We start from the raw sequence: 8,971 nt of genomic DNA on the forward strand, positions 1-8,971 counted from the left end.
CTGAAGCTCCAGCAGAAAGTGTTCCATCCATACAGGCTGTCCCATGCCATGGACACCCAGACTTGTGGTACAGCAGGAAAGGGGACAAATTCATCCGTGTCCGCCCCTGCAGGAAGAGACCCACAGGTCTTTAGGAAACATCCAAAGAAACAGGGGGGGAAGAACATGGTTTTATGGACATCAATGGGACGTTTGCCGTCATGGTTTTACTCCTAGAGTTGATCCCTCACAAGGATGAGACAAGCCAGCTGCTTTAAGACCCTTAAGCTTTATATGCCCAATACATTTTTATCCCAAACTAACAGGAAAAGTGACTTTCTGCTCTGGAAACAGGCACTGCAGCCTTTGCCAAAACCACTTCCAGATTTGTACAAGCAGGCTTCCAGCGCTGAAGGCAACAAGTCCCCATCACAGTCTACGTCCATTGGTACTGAAGTCGAGGAATGTTTTGCCATTATGAACTAACTTTACACTTCTCTTCACGAGTTACTACTCAAATAACATGAGGCTATATGGGGTGAAAATAGGTTTTTTTTTTACTGGATGCCTAGAAACAGGCTTTCATGTACTGGTTTGACCATCTAATTGCCAGCTTATCTCTTCAACTTTATGATTCACCTCAAGGGAGATCAACACCCAAAATATTACTTCAGCTTCTGCAGTTTCGGTTAGGCATCCAGCTGAGCATGATCCAATTTGAGCAGAGCACTTGAAACACCCTACCTACCCATATTTTGGATGTGTTAATAATAAGCTACAATAAGCATAAATCTCATGGAATGAACTCAGATTTAAATGCAATGTTTTATGAAGTTATATAAAAAATAATATCTAAAGAAAACTTATTTCTTGGGGTAATTCCCCCAGCTAAGCATAGCACCAAGAGAAAGTAATTCATCCCAACTGGAGCTGGGACTCAGCCACAAAGTCTTGAAAATGGTCCAGATCGGTTCACCTCCTTCTTTAGGGGTGATAAAATATGGGGGGTTTCTTTGACCTAGGGGAGAAGAGGGGGCAGAGGTAGCGTTCAGATGTAGGTTTGCATCTCAGCACCCTTCATGAGAAGGATAAAGTGTTTGTATGGGGACCACTGGTCCATAGCCACCACTCAGCTGCCTCGTGGACCACTTTCTGGGCTAATACATCTACTCTCATGCCATGCGTTAATAAAACACAAGAAGTAATGCTTTCTCAGACCTCTGGATATTTTACTTCATCTCGGTATCAGTTTACAGCCACCATAAATCAAGCAGTTCCCCCTCCCTCCTTCCCTAATGTTTTATAAACTGCAGAAAGTTGGAGTCTTTTTTGGGGCCAACAGCCTACATATCCTATAATAAATGCCTCTCCTAATGTTGCTTTATTTTATCAATATTGCTAGACTTCTTAATGGGACTCTAAGCTCCTGACTAACAAAATATATTATCTGTCATATTCTGTATTTATTTTTACTGCTAGGAACAATGATGCTCTATCATGACCAGCACAGGGTAACGGAGGTCAGAGCCCATTAATTGAAAGAACACATGGGCTGACCAGCCGGTCCCATACCCTGAGGGATAACCAGCACCCACAGCCACTGCTTTTTTGGGGTTGTGATGTACCCCTGTAAGAGGGGCCCAAGCATGTGACCCCCATTTCTCCCTAGTGGAAAACAGCACCCAAAGGATATTACACAGCACGTTATGGATGAGTTTTGGGGGAAGGCAAAAAGAAAAATATCCAGCCAGGGTAGCACAAGGTTGGCTTGCCTTCAGGAAACGCCTGGTTGTATGCAGCAGCTGTGGTGCGAGTAGTACAACAAATTCACTTACTGAATGACAACAGCTTTATTGGCAAGCCAATTCAATTAAAGCCACTGCAACCAACAAAGTCGCAGACAGCGCTCGCCGCATAACGAATATGGAATCATGCCTACGTTTCCCCAAGTGCCCTCAGCCCTCCCTGTCCCTCTGCATGAGAGGGAAAGGGATGAATGAATTAGGCTCAGATGATGGTAATTAATGGCTTGGCTGTCAGAGAGGCATTTTGTCCGCCCGGCAGTTGAAAGCTCCATATTACAGATAAAGTCCCAGCACTGCCCAGACAGGGTAACCCGCCTCCTGGAATGGTGGGAGCAGGAGAGGGGGGAGAGCGCTGCTGGTTTGCATTGATCAATGTTACACGGTATTGATAGGTAAATAATATGTTCATTTTTCATTTTCACAAAACATATCCTTCAGGCTACGGTTACGGGAGCTCTGACATGAGCTTATTAAGAAAAAAAGTATCCTTAATGCTGGGCTAAACACAAACCAAATATTCTTATAAAATATACATAAGAATCCATTTTAGCCTTTGGTAAAATAGATAAAACCTGGAATTGTTTTTTTTGTTGTTGTTGTTACACTAGAACTTTGCTTTCTAAGGCAACATTTCATTTGAGACCTCCCCATGCACAGATGGGTGAGACTGGTTTTCTGGTGTTGCTGAAATTACTCAGGATTTGTCGTCTTCTGCAGCACGACAAGTAATTAATTGATACTGCCCAGGTAAAATGACGGGGATAATTCTTCCCTTACAGAGATTTTGGGGAAAACAGTAAGACTTAGGCCTCAGCTCTCAAAATGTCTCACAAGACTTCTCTCACAAACTCATTTATGAATAAGGCAAAAAAAGGAAGAAGGTACTGAAAGCTTCTGGCCAAAACCCTGTTACACCAAAGCCACAGGGAGTTTCAGTAACATGGAGGTGGGAGGATCAGACCATCACCCAAACCCGAGTATCTCCATCTCAAGCAAACCAGCGTTGCTCCTGGCTGGTGGTACCCCACCTGTACCCCAGGTAGGTTATCACCCCACTGGGGTGCTACTATCACAAATAGGGCAAATGGACACCATTCATTTTAGTTTCCCTTTCCATAGGAAGGAAAGGGCCTTTATAGATACCCCTTGTTGCTCTCCTTTCCACATCCTCGCTTCCCAAGACCCAGTGCTAGCTCTGAGGTGCTAAGAGTTAAATACAGCCCTAAACCCCACATCCCTTTTTAAGCTGGAGTGGAGGCAAATTGAATTCAAAGCAGCAACCAGGAAGCTCAGGGTGTTTCTGGGCCTTTTTTCAAGTTTTGAGTTATAAAATCAAATCTCTTTTCGGAGCACGCCAGTGTAATTGCCTGGCTGCTTTCCGTGTCAAAGTGACCAATACTTTCTGCGCCTCTGGGAATGTAAAACTGAAGAAAACATCACTCATTTGGACGTTCATTATGTGCCTCGTTATTGTACATTAAACATTTGTATCCTTAAAATAATGGCCTCGCTATTACCAGCCACAAGATTCCCACTACTCGGTTTAGTTCAAAGATGAGGGCACTGCCAGAGCTCCAGCAAGGTGACACCCAACACTTAGAGGACCATACTACAGTGAAAAATAGTTCTGGTTTTGTTTGTGTCACAGAAAACACACGCCTTTTCATTTCCAGACAGCATTTCAATGTTCATTAAGGAGTAGACTAATGGCACAATCCTTAATCGCTCAAACAAGAAGGGATGAGAGGAGCTCAGGGTCCCCAGGAGTCAAGGATGATGTTTTAATGGATAAGTCTTTATCTTGCAATCCTTGCTGTTGGAGTTACTCAAAAGCTAAAGCCAGGTATCCCATGGGGATACAAGGGATGAGGAAGGAGCAGCCAAAACGATTTCAACACCATAACACCACCAAGCTCACACCTCAGGCTACCACTGGGCAATGGGAAGACCTTGATGGATGAAGCCAGGCTAGACTGGTTGTGTGTATAGCGGAACACCTAACAGTGCAACATCATTCCATCCCGGACAGTGACTCATTGCCTGGGAGATGCAATCCTCAAACAAGCTTTCATGAGGTTGCCACCAGGCATTTTTAAACCAGTCCAGCCAGTTGTAGTGAGGGTTTGCCAAAAAATGAATAAAGCTGACCTTTGCTAGGGTGTTCAGAGGAGAAGAGGGTGGCTTGTGGGGAGGATAGACCAGGGCTGCGGTGCCTTCAAGTACAAGGTGATAGAACACCACCAAGGGAGGGGAATGGACCATGAAGAGTGGTGGTGTTTGGAGACAGATCCTTGTGTCCCAAGAGACTTGGGTTGAGCTCAGCACAATGCAGACCCCAGACACACTGGGACTGGGTAAGCCTGCTCCAGTGCTTCTGTAGTGGGGGAAAAAGGAAGAAAATGTGTCCTTGGGCTGGGTCTCCTGCATGAAGCCAAGCCCAGGGGGATGGAAAGGGAGTAAAAGGACCTAGAACCAGAGGAGCTGGTCTGGCTTTGATGCAGGACCAGCATCTGCTGCCCTTTCTTCCATCCACCCCAGTTACAGGCAGGACACGCTGTGGGGTCCCCCAGCCCCAAATCCTGCCCACCTCCCTCCAGCCCTACCCCACCACTCACTAAACCACAGAGGGAGGTTATTTAAATAGCAAAATCCAGCAGTTTGACATCATCTGTTCTCCAGCCACCACATTTGCTTCTGCAAGGTCCCCTGCTACTTCCCCAAGGTAAAGAGGAATTAACCCATCTTAGTTTCATCCCTGACTCACCAGCAAGGGCAAAGCTAGTCAGAGTACAAAGCTGCTCATCAGAGAGGTTGATTATTCCCTCCCTTTGAGCACTTACAAGAGATGCTGATGTCCCCAAGTGATATAGTTTGGTTACTTCCATTAATTTCACAGTGCTTTGGGACATCCAACGAGCTTCAGGCACCTAAGATAAACCTGCCAGCCATCTGAATTCTTCTGCCCACTGCAGCACTAAAATACAGCCCTTCCCAAAACGAGGAATTGTTAAGTACAGGGAAGAAATATGTATGTTTGCCAGGATAACGGAGCAATGCATCTTCTCACAATGAACACGCCAGCACAGACCATGCCTCCCGCTCTAGAGATATGTCTTCAAAGAAGCACTACACAATCCTGCACACTCGTAACACCCAGTGTGTTTCGCTTGCACAAAGGGCTAAGCTGAGCCCACAGTGCCAGGAGGTTATAGAGGCTTTACAAAAGTCTAATTCATAATCCATGCTAAGCTTTCCTGCCCCCGTGGCAAACATGGGGGAAAGATGGTGTGATATAACATATATTGCAGATGCCACACTGTGGGCATGGGGAGATGACACATGCTTGCAAAGAGCTACAATCTCAAAGAGAGGAACAATTTAAAGAGCAGCAGCAGAGAACAACGTATAGGTACCACTCACCTGCCCCATGGAGAACACCTCCCAGCAAATGTCTAGTCTCCCTCATTCAGAAGAACCCACAGTGGTCACGTAGATGAGCAGGTTGAGGTGAGGTGCCGTGCCACATAAGGCTCAGCATGGCCCACAAGTGAAGCTCAACAGGAAGCACCTTGTCGAAGTCTCCATCCTCTATAAACTAGGTGAGAACGTCCTCTCTTCTCTCCCAGAGCAATGCAACTTTGCTCCCCCATATCCAGAGTACACTTGCTACCTTGATGACCTGGTCTGTGATCAGAAGCACAGACCTTGCACAGTCCCAGAGGCATTTTGAGTCCAAAGATGCTTTCTGAGCCAGCCAAACTCAACTGAACATCACAGGCGTTGCCTCCCAGGTTCAAAGAAACAAAGGCAGCTGAAGTGCAAGCACAAGGCTGCAAAAGCCAGAGCAGATCCTGGGTGAAGACTAACATCACAGTGCTGCTGGGTGGCACTAGGACCCCTCACACTCACAGGGGACCCACTAAAACATCCAGAGAGCATCAAGGAAAACCCAAAACACAGGAGCCTCTCACCATAGGAGGACAACGTGGTGCTACTGCTTCCAAAATCAGTTCCAGCCTTTTACTCCTGAGCCTGCTATCAGCCCATGCCTTTATTAGCTACCCCATCAGCTACCTTTTAGGCCTCTGTAACCAGGAACAGCTGGAGATGCAGTGGTCTGGGTGCTCCATCTGTGGGTGATGAGTGGATGGTCACAGGTGAAGGCCATTCCCATCCCTGGCCAAGCAAGGCAGCCTTGGATGCTTTCTGAGCAGGTATAAGAGGGTTAGTGGGCTAGGTGAATCCTAAAGGCTGTAGCCTTGTCTTCTCCATCCTATCCATCTCTCTCCCCATCTCTAGCTGGCTCCTGGCCCTGGTCATGCCTGGGGCTGTCAGTGGAGCCTGTGACCTGTAGCTGGCTCTGCCCACCTAGGTCAGACCCCATGGGACAGTGCTCTATAAGTGAAGTCACAGGAAGAGCACATATTACCCTTGGTATGACCCCCATCGCAGAGCAGCTCCAATCACACTGACTCTCTGCTAACAGAGATAGCGTGCTCCTGTGCCCCAAGTTTTCCAGTTAAAATCACCCATGGGTTGTTGAGTTTTGGGACATCAACTTTCTTTTTCCTACTGAAGGTGACCACATTGTCAGACAACAGCCCTTGTCTTTATACCCACTAGAAATTTGTGTGTGATATCAATAAAACTGTGCAAAGCATGGACGCAAGTCAAGCAGCAGGGAGGGCAAACTCCTTCAATCCAGAATTTACATCATATTCACCAAGGATTTATTTACTTAATCCATTAGCACTGATTTTCCTGATAAATTGTCTGACCACGTGTCACAGAGATGTGACCTGGCGCACGTGAACCAGTGCATCAAAGTACATGAACCACAGGTGAGTTGGCAGCTGTGGTTTGTTCTGAAAGTGTGGGAGTCCCGTGGCATGGTACCTTCTTGTGCAACCACCAGGTTTCAACAGCATGAGATTTCGGTGGAAGGTCACCAAAAAGCCCTCATCAGTCACCTCCTAGTGCAAGAGACCTGCCCTGACTTTAATTAAGGGAAAGAGGATGTCCCCACATTGTTTCAGGGGGGCTTTACTTTGTCCTCCCCTCACTTGGCTCATGGGTTCCTCCCCACACCCAACCACAGCCCATGGATCCCGTACATAATTATATATTAACTAAACATCCTCACTTCTTCTAAGAAAGAAAATATACAACATATGTATGCTTTAATCTGAGCTTAAAGGGATTCAGGGCCCAGGACTCTGAAATTGAAGGAGATATTTATGTATTTGCTAAACTAAAACTCCCTGGCCTTTTAGCGACCATGTAAAGAGAGGGGGGTAAAAGGGCAGAATGAAAAGGCATGCTGAGGAAAAGTTATTCATTTTCCATTGGGCTCATGTATGTGCCAAATTATCCCTTAATGTAAATTCTCCTGCACTTTTACTTAAACAATATTGGTAACCACAGCTCAGCACTGCTCCTCTCCCCCAGGTTTGGCAGGGGCTGGTTTAGAAAGGCCGGTGGTTAACCATCACAGGATGAGCATCCACAGGGCAGAGCTGAAATACCCCGGTAATTAACTATGGGTTAATCATATTTACCCCAGCTCTGTTGTTCCAAGATTCTTAGACAAAGGCTAAATTCAAGAAAACTTAAAAAGAAACAGATCTTCAGAGCTGATTTATTAGTAATGCAATTAGGATGAGAGAGAGAATCTAATTACCAAGTACTCTCACTTCTCCCCCCTCCCCTCCAAGCTTATTTAAAGAGGAACCTCTCAGTGCAAGAACTACTTTCTGGTTTTCTTTACTTCTTGGCATGGCAGTTGGTGAAGCAGCTTCAGTGTTTTCTCAGCTGCATTTTTATGTCAATAGCAAGAATGGGATGAAACGGTTCGGACATGTCAAAGGAGGGGGAAAAAATAACAGTGATTGAGGCACTAACGTGAAAAACAACCCCAAAAACATTTCAGAGGAGCTAAAAATGCACCTGAGGCTGCAATGTGATTGAGGAGAGGCCAGAAGAACAGGTCATGCATGTGGCTGTCCCTCCGCTTCCCAGAAGCGCACGTAGGAAAGCACTGATGGAGTGCCAGGACGGTTTGCCCTCGGGTCTATCCCATGCAGATACATAATTACCATGGGAACCAGTGGCATAAAAACTTGCATTTAGCCCACACAGGGTCTGTAACCTGCAGCAGATGAGGTACCAGAAGTGCAGCCGGGCTTGGCTGTGGGTGGGCAATAGCCAGGCTATAAGCCCCACATTGGCAGAGCTGGAGCTGCAGTGATTAATGCACATAAAATAGTAATAGTAACATGAATGCAATGCATCTCTCACATGCAAGTGGCTGCTCAGCTGTAGATCCTCACAGATACCCCAAACTCCCACAGCAAGGACCTCAACCAGCACAAGAGCGTGTTCATCCATTGCAAAACTTCTTGCAATTCAGAGCTGTATAGTGTGCATCTTTACTGCTTGTTGTTTAACTCTCCATGAGCCTTAGAGCTCTGAGTCTTGAAAGGCTTAGATGTGTGTTACAACGATATGTGGCAGCTTCGTTGCTCTCATTCTGTTGCTTCTATTATTCCAAGTTTGGCAATACATATGTCAGTGTGAGGAAATTCCCATCACTAACACACCTATGAGGAGGGAAGGGATGGGGATGCATCGGTGGCCCCAAATGAGAGTGAAGAAACTGACCTCTTTGGAGATGGGGAGAAGTTCAGGGGGTGGGAAGAAGGGAAGATGCTGAGCAGAGCTACAGGATGGGATGCAGGCTATTGCTAAATGAGCATCTCCAGCAGCCCAAACCCTTCCTCACTTATCTGCTGGGTGAAGGCAGAGCCTGACGCTGCTTGCAGTGAGGAGAAAGAAAAAAACAACAACAACATGCAAAAAAGACACCTTAAAAGCACTCCCACAGCCCTTTGCCAATCCACCTAAATCCTGACCTGGAAGGAAACACCCCACCTTGTCCCAGGCTCTTGTGAGTCATGCTGAAACCTGCCAACAATGCAGGCAGAAGGGCCCCGGCACCGGGGACGGCATGTCCAAGCCAGGGCTATCAGCAAAGATCATGCACTTCCTGGCTGCACCTCTCTGTGTGGGGAGGATTCACCTCCACCTTCTCAATGCAGTGCAGGGCCCATCAAAATCAGAAAAATCATTAAAATAAATCCTGTAGTGTTAAGTATTTCTATGAGTCCCACTGATTTTTGATGCTGATC

The 8,971-nt window shown here is 46.4% G+C and overlaps 1 long non-coding RNA gene across 1 annotated transcript; it reads right to left on the minus strand.

The window, feature by feature from the left end:
• Positions 1 to 566: 566 nt before the first annotated feature.
• Positions 567 to 5,794, minus strand: LOC134159074 (uncharacterized). Its single transcript, XR_009963034.1, has 2 exons — positions 5,205 to 5,794; positions 567 to 997 (listed from the first exon to the last, which is right to left on the minus strand). It is a non-coding gene; the product is annotated as an uncharacterized LOC134159074 (long non-coding RNA).
• Positions 5,795 to 8,971: the final 3,177 nt, after the last annotated feature.

This window comes from Pezoporus occidentalis, unplaced genomic scaffold (assembly GCF_034315485.1).
Source record: "Pezoporus occidentalis ecotype Australia unplaced genomic scaffold, CSIRO_AGI_Poc_V1 ctg10, whole genome shotgun sequence".
NCBI lineage: Eukaryota > Metazoa > Chordata > Aves > Psittaciformes > Psittacidae > Pezoporus > Pezoporus occidentalis.